General features: G+C 48.3%; 1 protein-coding gene and 1 pseudogene across 4 annotated transcripts in view; one reads left to right on the top strand and one right to left on the bottom strand.

Moving 5' to 3' along the window:
• ITGB6 (integrin subunit beta 6) overlaps window positions 1-16,874 on the bottom strand; it is a 382,803-nt gene that overhangs the window by 89,745 nt on the left and 276,184 nt on the right. The gene's annotated exons all lie outside the window — the stretch shown is intronic.
• On the top strand, window positions 8,293-9,770 carry LOC138489538 (RNA-binding protein FUS-like; annotated as a pseudogene).

The raw sequence follows: 16,874 nt of genomic DNA, 5'->3' as shown, positions 1-16,874 counted from the left end.
CTCCCCTGAGACAGCTACGCTCAGCGGATAAAGGACTGCTTAATGTGCCAAGACACAATCGTAAGGCAGGACTGGGCAGATCCTTTTCAGTACTTGCCGCGCTACAGTGGAATAAACTACTGCCTACTTTGCGGTTGGAAGAGAACTATCACATTTTTAGGAAATGTCTGAAGACATTCCTTTCAAGTGATTGCATCTCCATCAGGAAATAGAGAGTCTGTCTCGACGCCTCTGGCTTGTCCAAATGTATGTCTAGTATTGTTATATGTTTTCAAGCGCCCTGATGCCTGTGGGCTACCGGCACGATATAAGTACACATAACATAACATAACATGATGCCTCAAGTGCATACGTTTCGTGCACCGCAAACTTGTATTCATCGTTTTTGGATTGTTTTATCATGACTTAATTTCACATGCCCATCTATTTGAATTATGAAATAAAACCACATGGGGATTATTTAATGATGTATTAATTGCTTCAAACATAACGTTTTAGTTGTACATTCTAAATTGAAATGTCACAAAATCACAGCTGAACAAGTTGACTGGCTGCTATTGCAAGTCTAACTTCAGTAGCCTTGAATAGAATTGTGGCCGTAACCTTAATCAGGATGCCTTATTTGCTAAACTTGGCACCTTTATTAACTAATGTAATGTAAAAAATTGGCTGCTGCACTTTGTTATTTTGGAATTTTTTCAAACTCTGCACTGCAAGTTGGCCGCTGGACAAGTTTTCATGCAGCCATTTTGGAATGCAGCTACATAGTCATAGGAAAACCTTGGCATTGCTTTGGCCCCCTTACTACTATTATCACCAACCTGTACCACTGTATGTACCTGCCAATCAGTATGCATAATGTGTTCATCTAAAACTCTAGATAGGCCATTCCATGCAGCAATCACTGTGCATCCACACCTGTTCCCTTACAATTGTATAGGGCTTATATGTTCTATTGTATGCACTTTCCAAAATCCACTGAGCATTTTATGAACCTTCCAACTGGCACTGATAATTGTGTGCACCGTCCAATTTACAAAGACTGATCAATCTCCCTGCCACCCGTGACACCCCTTCTGACACTCTGCGTCGACTGCTTTATGATTCTTCCAGTCAGGTGCACTGGCCTGCTGGTTGAATCTGGCGGTCTGTTCTGGCACTCTCCAAGCCTTGCAAACTCGCCTGCCCGTCTTTTTTGTACGCGCCCTTCTGTGTTCACCATTCACCAACGCGCTAATCTGCCGTGACCATCTTGTGCACCTGTCATTCAGCGTCAGGCATCTGTTGGGCTTAGAAACCCGCATCCGTTACCCTGGCCAATCTGCATTGGCCATCTCGTGATCCTGCCAATCAGCGCTGACCATTTAATTCACCTTTCAGTCAAACATTCCGCGGCTTCAGCTACATGCAAATGCCTCATCACGAGCTGGCACCAGAAGTCAGTGGAGTAGAAGGGGGCTGTCACGGTCCAAGGGAAACACAGTGGTCTCACTTTCTGAAACGTCAACGTCATACATGCCAGGGTTCACTTTCCTCGTCGTATATTCAGAACACAAGCGGACACCGACTGCTTGTGAAAGGGCTGGCCTGCATTTACCACCCAGTAGACAACTCAAGGGAAGGCCCCGAGTGGGAGACAGAAGGGCTCAATAACGATGTGAAACAAAAACACAGTCTTTCCCCCTATCAATGTAACATACTTTCAATCTAAAATTCTGCTGGGATAAGTCACTTATCCGAGTCGAATTTTAGAAACATTGGTACATAGAAGATTTGAAAGTATGTTACATTGATAAGGGGAAAGACTGTTTTTTTGTTTCATATCCTGCAATTACTCTCCGCCTCTGTTGTTGAGACACATATTGTCACATGACTAGATATAAATAATGAAAATAATAGTCATTTGATTCCATGAGAAAGACATTGTTGCCGCTTGCCCGTGTAATGCTTTCCAGCACCGCGTGCTCGCAGGTGAAGAAAATGAGCGAAGCCGTTTCTTACCCTTTCCTTTTAAGACACTTCCATGGTTTGTTCATTGGGAGAGAGTAAACAAATAGGTTTCCGCATAATGAAGCATAGGGGCATTACTAAAAGTCTATCCATCCACAGCAACATCGATGGCCCCTCCTGCGACACTTCCCTACTCAGTAAAGGTACCCTGTTATTTTATTCTGTTTTCATAAAAATACTTCTGCTTGGTTCGGAAACAAGGTATAGGGCACAGCACGTGCAATAAGAGATGTGACCTCTACCTTATGAGCGCATCCACAGCATAAAGCATGCCCGTGGCAAACGCTGGCAAAGATCCAATCTGCAAACGCACAACTTCATGTGCCACTCTTGATGCTCTTGGCACATGCCCAATGCATCACATTTGTTAGGGGTAAAACTTGTTTTTGTATTCGAGGACAAAATAAATTGTATTTTTTTAGAAAACATAAACACGAAGGCTGGGCACAATTTCTGCTGGCAAATGGAATTGTTGAATTTCTCTGTATATTTGCCTTTCACCATTTGGCGTACAAAAAGCATTTTGCACGGTACATTGCAAAACGCAACATTTTGTATTTCTCACCACTAGAATTGCAGCGATTTTGCAAAATCCCCAAATCATGACATTTCCCAGCACGTGAAATGCACATTTTCAGGATTGGCAACATTGGCAAAAATAGTTGAACTTCCCACGCATTTTCGCAAACAAAGAATGTTGCCCATCTCTGATAACCATAGAGAGACAGAGAGAGGGGGGAGAAAAGGGGGAACTGTTGTCGACACAATCAACGAAAACTACAAGAAAAACAAAATCAAAACATACGCATTCAAGGAACGAATCAATAAGTGAGGGCACAATAAGAGTCAAATGCTCTCCATTTGTCGCCCTTTCCATCTACAGTTCGGTCTAGCGTCTTAGGGCCTCATGAGGTTACTGGGATTCTCTCTCCTCCCATTTGTCCCAAATCTTAGAAGCTTTGGTCGGGCAGCCTCTTGCTTTATAAACTCTGTGCTCTAACATTGCGAGCATGTCCATATCATCTGCCCATTGTTCCAGTGTTGGGGACTCTGGGGCTCCCCATTTTTGTGCAATGTTCCGCTTCATCAGTCCTGCGGCCGTAGATAGTTGCAATCCTTCCCATTTATCAGTCGTGTTCTCATCGGGAGAGCCCAACAGCAACACCTTCGGGTCCATTGTTATAATGCGGCCTAGCACCCTGGATAGTTCATTGCAGCATTTCCTCCAGAAAGTCTGGATCCGCAGACATTCCCAGAGGATGTGTATGAATGTACCAACCTTCCCCCCGCAACCGAGGCAGTTCGGGTTTGGGGCACGTTTCCAGCCATGCATCATGGTTCTTGGATAATATATTCTGTGAACGATTTTAAGTTGGACCAAGCGGACTCTGGAGGAGATAGCAATCTCGCTGGGATGCATTAGGATCTGGATCCAGTCCTCCGGGTCTATGGCTCCCACATCGTCCTCCCATTTGGATTTAAGACGAGGGAGTTCCGGAGTAGCAAAGGAGGACATAGCATTATACAGTGTAGAGGTGACTCTAGTAGGGATATGTGCTGGGAGTATATTCGTTCTATGGGTGTGTACTCGGGAATAGCGGGGTCCAACTGGATATGTGTTCGTAGGGCGTGAGTCAGTTGGGTATGGTGATAGCATTCGGTCATTGGAAGGTGGAATTTCGGCTGCAATGCTACAAAGGAGGCGATTTCCCCATCTATCAAGACATCCCCAATCCGTGTGATTCCGGCCTCCACCCATTTGGGCCATGGTCTGAGTTTCCCCAGTTCGGCTAGGTTACTGTTGAGCCACAGGGGTTGTGCCGTGGTGATCTTGTCTTTTCATCCCACATAGGTGTGGGCCCGTCTCCAGACCCATGAGACATGTGTTGCCATTGTTTGGGGTAGGGGTCTGTGGAGGGGCTGGTAGAGCAGGTGTAATGGGTCAGTGTCGTGGATGGCTGCAATGTCTGCCTTTATGTGCAGGAGTTACCTATCCCCATGCAATAGGTCGTTAACCAATGCCAGTTGGGAGGCCCAGTAGTAAGCTCGGAGCAGAGGGCGCCGATACCCCCTCCCAAACCAATCTCTGAGTGTAGCCAGTGCAATATGAGGCTGTCCCCCTCCCCATATGAGGTCTCTAAGGAGGGAGTCATGGCGGTCAAATTCGGCGTCCTGAATCTCCAGTGGTGCATTTTGTAATACAAAGAGGAATCTGGGCAGGGTGATCATCTTAAAAAGGGTGGCTCTGCCCATTAGTGTCAGGGGGAGAAGCCTCCAGTGGCGGACATCGTCTTTAAAACGGTCCATGATCGGCTGGAGGTTATGGGCTGCATAGCGCGTCAGGTCCTCCAATATCCAAATCCCAAGATACCGGAAGCCGCTTGGTTCCACCTTGTATGGGCATTCCTGGGGGACGGCCAGTGTACCGCCCTTTACCGGGAACAGGATAGATTTGTCCCAGTTGATTCTCAGCCCACTAAATTCTCTGTTATCGGATCGGATGAGCATTTGCGTTACTATGGGGCAGGTTCGTATCGGGTCACCCAAGTATATCAAGAGGTCATCCGCGTACAGAGACGCCCTTGTCTTTGTGTACCTCCGGCCACCTGAATCCCAACCAGTCCCTGCTCTGGCGGAGCCACAGGGTGAGTGTCTCTATCGCGAGGGTGAAGAGAAGGGAGATAGGGGGCATCCCTGCCGTGTGCCCTTGCCTAGGGGGAAAAGTTCAGAGGGCCACCCATTTACCTTCACCTCTGCTTGTGGGTATGTGTAGAGAAGTTGTACCCATCTCAGGAAGTTGTCCCCAAATCCCATTCTTCGCATAGTTTCCCAGAGGCTGTCCCAGCGAACCGAGTCGAACGTCTTTTCAAAATCTATGGCAAGTAGTGCAAGCGGTTTGTCTATGATAGGGGCCCTTTCCAGCAATAGGTGGAGGCGCCGCAAGTTCATACGTGTCAATTTATGTGGCATAAACCCACATTGGTCCGGGTGGACCAGGAAGGTAATTACCGCTTGCAACCGGTTGGCCAGGATCTTGGCAAGGATTTTGGTTTCACTATTGAGTAATGAGATAGGCCTATAGGAGGCACATTGCTCGGGTGGTTTACCTGGTTTGGGAATAACGACTATCGTGGCTTTATGCAGATCCAGCGGGAGAGCGCCCTGGTCGCGGGCCCCGAGAAACATTTTGTGAAGGTACAGTGCCAGTTTTTTTTCCCCACCAAATTTCTTCCCGGTCTCGACCGGGAACCCGTTGGGGCCTGGTGTTTTCCCTGACTGCAATTGAGCTACAGCCTCAGCGATCTCCGGTTCAGTGAGAGCCGAGTCCAGTTGTGCCCTCTGTTCTTCCGATAGGAATGGCAGGGCGATATTGTCTAGTAGGGAGGGATCCAGAGGGGACACTGGGGTGGCGTACAAAGTAGCATAGAAGTCAGCAAAAGCTTGTGCTATATCCCTGTCTGAGTGGCATTTCCCCTTCTGCGGGGTTATGATCTCTCTAACGTGGCGTTGACCCTCATCTCTTCTCTCGAGCCAGGCCAACATTTTCCCAGCTTTGTCCCCGTGTTCATATACCCTTGCCCTGGAGTCTTGGTGGGCTTGCCTGGCGTTGTCTAATTCGATGTGTCGAAGGCGTTCTCTAGCACCTTTAAGGGATCTGAGAGACTCCGGGCTTGGGTCACGAATATATTTGGCTTCCCAGTCGCCCACATCAGTTTCCGCCTCCAGCAGCTTCCGAAGTCGCTCCCTTTTGTTACCCGCTACCCAGGAAATCGCCTCCCCCCTCAATACCATTTTATATGCTTCCCATATCGTGACTGGGTCATCGACCGTAGGGGTATTAATTTCAAAATATTCATTAGTTACTTCCGTGAGGTGGTCAACAAGATCAGGGGAGCCCAGATAGTAGCTATTCAGCCTCCATGATCAGGGTGGGATTTCCCTTTGTATTCGCAGTACCGCCATGAGGGGTGAGTGGTCTGAGATGCCTCGAGAGAGTAGGTCTGCAGTGGTCGCCCTGTGTATATCGGTGTTTGGGAGGAAGAGGTAATCTACTCTGGACATGGACTCGTGTGCTCCCGAGTGGAACGAGTAGGCCTCGTCCACAGGGTGGAGATGCCGCCACACGTCCCGAAGGCCCAGGGCCGACGCAAATTTTGCTAGTTTGGTGGGAGTATTCGGGTTATGGTCCCTGATGTGAGTGCGATCTTTTATATTACACATGATGTCATTAAAATTGCCACCCAAAATCCACGTATTAGGTTGGTGTTTTGCCATGAGGGTGACCAACTCCTCCAGGAATTCCTCTCCCAGTCCTGGTGGGGAGTACACTGATGCAATGGCCAGTGTTTCTTGTCCAAGTGTTCCTATAACCACCACATAGTGACCCCGGGGGTCTTGTTCGACTATTAGCGATGTGAATGGGACGCATTTATCTATCAGGATAAGAGTCCCTCTGGATCCCATAGTGTATCCCGCATGTAGGGCCAGTCGGTAGTTGGTTCTACGAAAGAAAGTGCAGCTGGTCCCAGCTAAGTGTGTCTCATTTATCAGGGAGATGTCGGGAGAATATCTATTCAAGAACTGCAGAACAAGACGTCGCTTGATTTCGGACCCCAGTCCATTCACGTTCCATGTGATTATTTTGGGAGACCTGGGACGCTCAGGGGTTGATGCGTGGGTCAGTGTGGTCGCCCTTTATTGTGTATTGTATCAGGTTTGCAGACATTATGGGCTGTTTCATGGAGTTGCCATATTTTGGGTATGTTGGGTGGCGTGATCCATTAGTTTCGTGACTGCGTAATAAACGTGTATTAATACTATAACAAAAACAACATAAACTCACCCATCCCCCCTCCCCATACTCCACCCCAACACGAAGTACCTGTCACCCGAACATCGTTGGCACTCGGAACTAGAGTGTCAGCTCAAACTTGGGGTCCTGGCTGGCTGGCGAACAGAGGGGGCCCCCTCTGGTACACAGCTCCTACCACCTTTGAGCATTCCGTAGTTCTTAGGGTCCACTTATGAGGTTGGCCTCTCTTCGTTTCGATATTCCATCACTTCCTAGTGTTCATTGGTTTCCCTTGCTTCAGTTGGCGGGGTTTGCCGCTTGTTCCAGGATCACTGGTTCCTGGGCCTCCGGGTGCCCCCCAGGAGGGGGGCGATCCGCCCCAGGCCGGGGTCTCCTTCCCCGATCTGTTGGTCATGCCATCCAGTCCCCTTCAATGTGCGTTTCTGCCCATCTCCAGGCCTGCTTCGGATCTGTGAAGTGAACTGTGGTTCCCCTGTGGTGGATCTTGAGTTGGGCCGGAAACAGCAGTCCGTATCTTACTTTCATCTGGAATAGTTGCCTCTTCAGCGGTTCAAACGACTGTCCCGCCCTCTGCACCTCCCGGGTGTAGTCAGGGAAAAAGGCGATTCAGGAGCCGTTATGGGTGATTGTACCCTTAGAGCGGGCCATTTGAAGGAGTGCATCTCTGTCCCGATAGTTAAGGAATCTGGCTATGATCGTCCTGGGTGGTGCGTCTGGTATAGGCCTGCCCGATGGCATTCTGTGAGCTCTCTCCACCGAGAAGAACTTAGAGAAGGGGTGAGGCGCATAGATGTCCGCCAACCATTGTTCCAGGAAGAGATCCATACTGGGCCCTTCCTACCCTTCTGGGAGGCCGAGGATGCGTATATTGTTGCGGCGCGATCTTCCTTCCCCCTCATCTACACGGGCCTCTAACATTTTCGGTTGATTTAGTGTCTGGGAGAGTTGTTGATTGATGCCTCTAATGTTATCTTCAGTCCCCGAGATGTGCTGTTCCGCCTCCCTCGTATGAGCGGAGAGTTTCTGCAAGTCGTGGCGCAGAAAGGAGACATCCACCGCTATACTGCCAATTTTCATCTCCATCGAGGAGCGGGAGCTAGCGATGGCGGCCATCACGTCTCTCAGGGGGAGGGCAGTCTCATCCTCAGGGGGGAGTGTCTGTGGTGTGTGAGACTGCGAGGCCTGGGCCTGTGCCACCGCAAATTGGTCCATCTTGCGTTGCGTAGAGGCTTTTTTCAATTTGTCTTTGCCCATCCTTGGAGAGAGGCAGTTCCGCGGGGTTATGTGCACCCGGGAGGGACCGAGGCTTGCTGTGGGTCGGGTAGGACAGCGTGTGCGACGGCAGTCCCGGTCAGGCGAGTTTTCCAGCCGAGGTCTCTCACAAGTGTGGCTCGGAGAAGGCCTTCCACCTCGGGTTTACCAATGCGTGGTTTGGGTTGGTGACTGGGGCCACTCACCGGCCTCGCTGGATGTTGCGGTAAGAGAGTCTTCCTGGCTCGGCCATCGAGCTCCTCGTGGGCCAGAGATGGTCCGGCGATTTCCGTCAGGACTGCTTGCAGTACTGTCGCTCCCCGCAGCCCGACAGGCCCCGAATTGCATCACGCGCCAGCGGTGGCCATTTTGGGAGCAAGGGAGCCCTCTCCGTTTCTCTCTTCACTCGCCTCGGGTTCACTCTTGGGGCTCCAATTTTCCCTGAATTTTGCATCCGATGGTGCCCCAGTGCGTCAGCTATCGATACAGGCGTCAGAAGTGTATAGAACTCTCAGGAATCAGGCTATAAAAGACAGGATATTTGCGGCGGTCACAGAGCCGATCGAATTCACGTCCGCTCCATTGCGCTGCTGGCCACGCCCCCCTGTTGTGGACATTTTTATTACGGCTAGTGGATGACCTCTGATGGCAGCGTGTTCATTGACTCACACATCTTAGCTGGGGGCAACAAGGCAAGCCATGGGAGAGACAGACAAGTTGCAACCAATGAAAGGCAACCAGATAATGGTGCTTTGTGCAGTGCACCGCTGTCTGTGCTTGATGTGCCCACCTCATCACGACCCCACCCGTATACCGTTAAATTCAGGACATTTGACAACAAGGCCACACATTAGCAATGCTTTTTAAGGATAACTCTTGCCTTATGTCACAAGTCATCCACATAGTTTTGTGGAAAACACGTGAGTAAATGCAAAAGATAAGTGCGAGTAATTAAAAAGGATTAATCTTTATGCTGATCGGGAGAAGGGGAAACTTAAAGGCAAAGCTACAGTGTCATTTGATGATCCTCCTTCTGCAAAGGCTGCCATTGATTGGTTTGATGGGAAGGAGTTCTCCGGCAATCCAATAAAGGTTTTGTTTGCAACCAGGAGGGCCGACTTCAACAACAGAGGTGGTGGCAATGGAAGAGATAGCCGAGGACGCGGGGAACCAATGGGACGTGGTGGATTTGGCGGTGGTTCAGGAGGTGGTGGTGGTGGTGGTGGCGGCGGTGGTGGTGGCTTTTCCAGTGGTGGAGGGGGACAGCAAAGAGCTGGCGACTGGAAGTGTCCCAACCCAACATGTGAAAATATGAACTTTTCTTGGCGAAATGAGTGCAACCAGTGCAAGACATCCAAACCTGATGGACCTGGAGGACCACACAAGGGTGGTGGGTTTGATGATCAGCGAGGTGGTGGTAGAGGTGGTTTTGACCGAGGTGGCTTTAGAGGCAGAGGTGGAGACCGAGGTGGATTTCGATCGCAGTGATGACTGAGGTGGATTTGGACCAAACAAAATGGATTCCAGGGGAGATCACAGACAAGACCGTAGAGAATGCCCTTACTGAATGTGACATTTGTACTTTTTTGTTTAGTATGTCTGATTTTTGGTGCTGCATCGTCCAACTTTCTCCATTTGTGTAAACTGTATTTTCAAGATTTTTATTTGCCTGTATTTGTATGCCTGAACATTAAAATAGTTATTTTAAAAAAAAATTAAAAAAAAGTGTGATAGGCTCTTTTTGTTTCTTACTATAGTCGGTATTTCACAAGTGCTCACAATAGCAGTGTCCGTGCCAGTTTTGGCTTCTTGCGCAGGAGTTAGCACCTCATTAAATAAGTATAATTATCTTCCAAAATACCGGAAATGAAAGTAACACAGATGGCTATCTGGCACCGAGTGAAGTAAGAAATCATTCTGCTCAAGGCCCAGGTGAAAGGTGCTATGATCTCACTGGTGATATTGCCCTGTCCAGATGTGGACCTCCTTGCCAGCATTGTGTATTGAAGTTGGATTACTTGCATTGGACAACACAAATCCTTCATTGTAACTCAGGTATGATTCCAACATGGTCACATAGATGGTAATCCCTAGGGTGGTGAGAGTATGCAGGATGATGCACGGGCTAGGGTTGGAATCTATTTGGCAGTTTAGGGAGAATAGCTCAGGGGCAATGCGCTCGTCTTGGAAGCAAGAGGACACGGAGGAACACACGCGGGTCCGCACTTAGAAAACTCAGGGTTTTAAGTGCGTTATAAAGAACCTATCATATCATGCAATGTTTTGCTGCCCCGATTACATTACCCTCAAGCTCAAATGCTGAGTGACCATTAATCGGAGAAATTGAAAGTTTCAGGTGGAGGAGAAGGCCTCAGGGGGAGGCAAGGCTGAACAGCTCTTAATCTGCACCAGTTATAATGATATTTGAGAAAATATGAATTAATGTTCTTTGTTATGACCCTGCCTTACCATGCTGGAAATACCACTGTATCATCTGTGCCCACTGAAGTTTCTTGCACACATCCTGCATATGTCTCTACCGCAAAATATTCTGCCATGTCAGGTAATACCTACTGTCCTGCTAACGCTAATACTATGAATGTCACCTTGCACTGCCTTGCTGATATTACTGCCGTTATCCCGCACTGCCCTGCTGATGTTGGTACATTACCTTGTAACACCTCTTGTGATGCACTGCACTGCCCTAGTGATGTTACTATGGCACCGTGTGAAAGCGCTGATTTTATTCTGCATAGCATACCGTATAATTCCTATGTTGATACCTTGCTCCCCCTACAGCTGAAACCATTCTGCTACCTGCCCCTCCACCACCCTTACCCACCTCACAGGTGCCCTATGGCACAGTCACCGCCCACGTGGCCGTCCATACCCTCTCTGCACCTATGCTCACCGCCCCAGCTCATCTCTACCCTGCCACACACCCCCAGCCCACCTCTAATATGTTCCCCGTGGAGGATGCCCCACTCAAATGTGCCCTTATCAACTGCCGCTCTCTACCAGCACATGCCCTTGACCTCACCAGCAGTAACAGCCTTGACAGACTCTTCCTTAGCGAGACGTGGCTAAACGACTCTTCCGGCCCTGCCCTCACCTTCGTCATCCCTGATGACTACACCATCTATAGACAAGACCGCTCCTCTCACAGAGGAGGCGGCGTAGGAGTCATCGCCAAGGACACCCTCCAGATCAGGAAACTACAGTGTGACCTTGGTCAGAGCTCTGACCTTCTCCTGCTTAAATTAAAGGTCTCCCACAACTGCACAATTGCCCTCCACGTTGTGTACCGGCCCCCTGGTCCTACCACCGACTTTCAGGAGGCACTTATCCACTCCCTCTCCGACAACCTCAAAAAGTCTACCAAAATAATATTCCTTGGTGACCTTAATTTAGGACTCAATGACCCTAAAGACTCCCACGCTAATGCCCTCCACAAAGCACTCTTCACACTTGGATTCTCCCAAGCCATCTCTCAGTCCACCCACATTAAGGGCCGCTCTCTCGACTAGGTTTTCCATCACAACTGCCCACTCCTTATCAAAGATATCACCCCTATCCCATGGTCTGATCACCACTGTATTATGTTTGATATCATTAACACCAGAGATCAGACTAAACCTACTATCCCTCTCCCAACTGCACTCTCGAGAAGCTCTAGGCAGCTCACGAAGGGAAATCTCACCCAACCCCTCTCAGGGCCAGCACTACTGCCCCCCTTTCCCAACGATCCTGAGGTATTAGCTAATATCTTTAAGACGACCATCTCCCATGCCATTGACGCTATGGCTCCGCTCACCCTTAAAAAAGCCAGAAAAGTCAAGCACAACAATGCATGGTTCACAAAGTAGCTCCTAGAGCTATGCGCAACAAAAAGGGTTGCACTATCTAACTGGAAAAACAACCCTACGGAGACAACCCTAGCAGCCTTCAAGGCACTATCTAAATACTACAAAACTGCATTAATCAAAGCCAAAGCGGCTTCCTACAACACCAGAATCTCTAATGCCAAGTCAGAAACAAAAGAAATATTTGCCATCTTCAGGGAGCTGGAGAACCCCGCCCCTCCGCCCCCTACCCTCGTAAAGGATGAAACATGGTGTAATAATATTCAGTGAGCCTTGTTGGACAAACTTGACACACTGCACGCCAAAATACTCACCCACCAACGAGCAATCTCTAATCTTACAGCCAACAGCAATAGCAGCCCTCCAGCAGCCCTCCCCCACCGACCACCCCGTATCACTCTCCTATGTTTGAATTCAAAGACGTGACTGTCCCTGAAGTCATCACACTCCTCAAATGCATCAAACCGTCCAACTGCAAAGGAGACGCATGCCCAGCACAAGTCATCAAGGACTGCGCTGCCTCCCTTGCCCCTCTCATCACAGCATTCATTAATGCCTCCGTCCAGTCAGGCCACGTCCCAACTGGACTCAAAGAAGCGTGGGCTCGTCCGCTCCTAAAAAACCCACCCTTGACCCATCGGTCCCAGGGAACTATAGGCCCATCACCACTGCCCCCTTCCTACTTAAAATACTCGACAAAGCAACTTATCTGCAAGTGCAAACATTCTTAGAAGACAACCATCTCCTTGGTCTCCGTCAGTCAGGGTTTCACCCGCCTCCTCAACCTTAAGAACCAAATGGATGACCTCAGAGACGTTGGCAAACCAGCGCTCCTTTTCCTACTTGACCTATTGGCCGCCTTTAACTTGGTAGATCACAAGACCCTCTGCCACCATTTTACTACCGCTGCCAAATTCTCGACTAGTGCCTGCAACTGGAAAACCTCCTTCCTTCAGGAGAGAGCAATGAAGGTATTCTCTGAATCCTCATGTGCCACACCTAGCATCATTAAATGCGGTGTTCCCCTGCGTTCATGCATTGCTCCTACCCTGTACAACCTTTTTACCAGACCCCTGTTCAAAATCCTGGATGCCTTGGGCATCTTGTACACGAACTATGCGGATGACACTCAGGTACTCATACCCCTATCGGGCGATATGCGTCAGATTTGAACACCCTAAATTCAATCTACTCCACAATCCAATCCTGGATGGCAGATAACTGGTTATGCCTCAATAGTGAGAAAACTGAACTTCTGCTGATTTAATCCCTGTCCACCTTGGGCAAGCTGGACAAGCAATACAATTGCTTCTCTGTCGACAATATTCCCATCACGTTGTCCCAGGCGATCAAGACCCTAAGCGTTTACCTTGAACCCACCCTAACCATGGAAAGGCAGGTTAACGCCATTGCATCCTCCTCGGCTTATCATTCTAAACTTATCAACTCAGTTAGGCCGTTACTCTCCCAGCAAAATTCTCTCACCATCGCGAGGGCAATAATTGGCTCAAGATTGGACTACTGTAACGCCCTTCTTGTTGGAACCTCAGCAAAAAACATAGCTAAATTACAAGTTGCTCAAAACAATGCCCTCAGGGCCGCCACGGGTCTCTCACACAGAGAACACATACCAGAACTCAGGAAGCAGGTTCACTGGCTCCCAGACTAGTTAAGGAGAGAATGATTTTCAAGACCCTCCACGACCTGGCTCCCCCTTACCTTGCCCAGAGGATCTCCAAACCCCTCTCTTCCAGGCCATCCAGAACGCCCTACACCAACATGATCACCGTTCCTAAAACTATCAAAATGTTTGCAGGCGGAAGCAGCTTCCGTACTCAGGCTGCTCACAACTGGAACTCCCTACCGCCGCACATCAGACTGATTGACTCTCATGCAGTCTTCCGTAAGGCTATCAAAACTCTGCTCTTTGTCTGATATGTCTGTACTAAACTTGCTTTGACTACCGCAGCGTTAGTGACTATTTAACCTGTCACAAGTATGTTGTATTACCTTGTACCTTGTCTAAGAAGCTTCCATGGGCAGCATTCATGTAACCCAGAATCATGCCTTCTTAAGCTCCTCTTATAGCTCCTCGATGCCTAAGGGCTGCAGTGCACTCTACAAAATCTAAAAAAAAAAAATGTGTTGGCTTTTTTTTAATAGGGTTTAAGGGGGTGCTTTATAAAGATGAATTGGAATATATTTGCGTGATGTTTTATTACTGTGGATATTGTCTGGAGGGAAATGATTGGTTGAAAAAACAGAAATAAACTTTTAGGTGCACTTGAGAGTCATTCTTTCACCATGGAAGTCACTCTGCCACTATCAAAGGCAGCCAAGGAATCATGCATCGGCTTCAACGACAAGGCGCAGTGGGGTTTCAGTGCATTTCACGGAAGAGAGGAGAACAGCCTCTTTTAGTGAAACCAGATCGGTTTCATTTGGGTGGTTCTGCTGGTAGACAATGCGACATGTCCAGTGCCTAGAGGTTAGATCAGTATCTCGTCAGTGTCTATTACACACACACACCCATGTGCACTCATGCATTCGGCTCTGCTTCTCAGCCCACTATTCGGCCTGATACAATCCTATCAGGTTCCATGTTGCCCGGCCGCTCTGGTTTTGTTTTCAGATGTATGGAAACATTGCCGCTGCCTTTTCTGAATCTAAGTACTGACTGGAAAGTGAGAGTACATGGATGGAAGGGGAAAGTCTTTGAAAGCGGGACCTGAAGGAAGGGAAGGGAAGGCAAGTCCTTTTCATGGGTGTGACAAAAAACAAAAGACTTCTAACAGTTTTGGCAGGATTCGAGAACTGCAAGCATGTCATATAGCTTAAGGGCAGCAAAAACTGCACTCAATTTTTGTGCAATTTTAAACTCAATAAAATATTTATTTAAATAACTGATCCTGGGCAAGTCATGTTTACAATAGTGTTGGCATCCATGTTTGTGTATTCAAGAAATGTTCTCCATTTACACTAACCCTACCTGCCACTAGTATCTGTCATTTATCTACGCCGTGGTGTGGGCTTCCCAGCATGTGCCACCGATGCCCAATTTCTAATCAGCATCGCTGGCAACCGCACAGCCGATACCGCCAAGTTGGCAAAACGTGTTTTTTAGTCTCTGAAAGTCTGGATGAGGAATAACCAGCTGTGGTCTAAGTTTCAATTATTCTCTATGTCTTACAATTGTCCAACCAGAATGCATGAGCGCAAGTCCCAAGTCCTACTACTTTTTCCATTAGAAATAGTAGTCTCTCACTGCTAACCTTCACTCCCGGCATCCCTCAGTTTCAGTCTCTCTTTCTCTCTCTCTCTCTTACTCTCTCTCTCTCTCTTACTCTCTCTCTCTCTCTCTCTCTCTCTCTCTCTCCCTCTGTCTCTCCCTCTGTCTCTCCCTCTGTCTCTCCCACTGTCTCTCACTCCTCACTCTCACTCCCAGCATCCCTCAGTTTCAGTCTCTCTTTCTCTCTCTCTCTCTTACTCTCTCTCTCTTACTCTCTCTCTCTCTTACTCTCTCTCTCTCTCTCTCTCTCCCTCTGTCTCTCCCTCTGTCTCTCCCTCTGTCTCTCCCACTGTCTCTCACTCCTCACTCTCACTCCCAACATCCCTCAGTCTTAGTCTCTCTCTCTCTCTCTCTCTCTCTCTCTCTCTCTCTCTCTCTCTCTCAATCAGCCTCTCCATCTCGCTCTCTCTCTCTCTCTCTGCCTCTCATTCCTCATTCACTCCTAGCATCCCCCATTAGAAATAGTAGTAGGACTTGGGTTGCCTAGACAACCCTTGTAAACTTGGGAGAAACCGCCTTGCCGACCGACCCAGACGAAAGGAGATTGAGTATAAGCCAGAGGGGGATTTAACCCATGACTTTCTGTTCTACTGAATTGAAGACTTTTGATTTGGAATATAGTTTTTATCATCAGCCCTGATTTGAAAAAGACACTGGTGTGTTGAAACACGGGTTATCCAAAAGGGCATTATAATCAATAAATGTCAGTTTCCACAAATATACGTTGTGGTGCAGTTCTTCGAGTGTGGAGCATTTTTTCTTCAACTTTTTCCTCAAGGGGTAGGGATCAAATGCCCCTTTGTTGCCCCACATCAACTGCGATATTTTTCTGAATTGTAATACTTAACCAGGCGCATGGAAAAGTTTTCGTAGTTGGTACAAAATAAAACCCCACCAGTGTGGCTTACCCCTAACAGCTTAACAACTCTCTTTCTTCACCCCTTTGCTCTCAGACATATATGTCCACTGCACACTCATAAATCCCCTCAAAGATAGAGTTGTTCCATTGCCGGTGTGATTAATCGCAATATTCATTTGCTTCTTTGCCTCTTGCCAAACCTGTCTTCTTTGCAGGCTCTTCCCTCTCTTCCTGCTTCTATTGTGCCCTGTATGTCCTGGATTATTCTTGTTTATATCAGAGCTCAATGGGCCTTGGCCTGTCTTCTTGGTCTACTATCGAGGGCTGAGTCATTCTCCCATTTCTGGTGGTGTACCATGCAATGACATCTTCTAGTCATCTTGACAGTATGCCATCTTCCATTGCTCTGATGTGACTTTATCATGTGGCCTGAAGCATTTATGAAGTCCTCCCAACTTCCTTCTATTAATCCAGGATCATAAACCAGAGCATGGGATCCATGCACCTCACACATCATACATGCGCCTGGTCCACTCATGCCACCTCTACGAGAAGTTTACACCTCTCTGCACCTTCGAGGGCACTCCCTTTGCACACAAGAACCGACCGCATCATGAATGTATGGTGAGCAACTTTAACCCAACACAGTGCCCTCGTCACATTTTTCTTAAATGGCAACTCATAAGCAGGGGTGGACTGTCCTATAGGGAACTCTGGAGATTTCCCAGTAGGCCTCTGCACCCTGGGACTCTTTTGTGTGGTATTTCAAAATGTCCCCATAGGAAAAGA

Source organism: Ambystoma mexicanum, chromosome 9 (assembly GCF_040938575.1).
Source record: "Ambystoma mexicanum isolate Mex_15411 chromosome 9, UKY_AmexF1_1, whole genome shotgun sequence".
NCBI lineage: Eukaryota > Metazoa > Chordata > Amphibia > Caudata > Ambystomatidae > Ambystoma > Ambystoma mexicanum.
The sequence above is the reverse complement of the archived record's forward strand: the minus strand, read 5'-3'. Positions and strand labels throughout refer to the sequence as shown.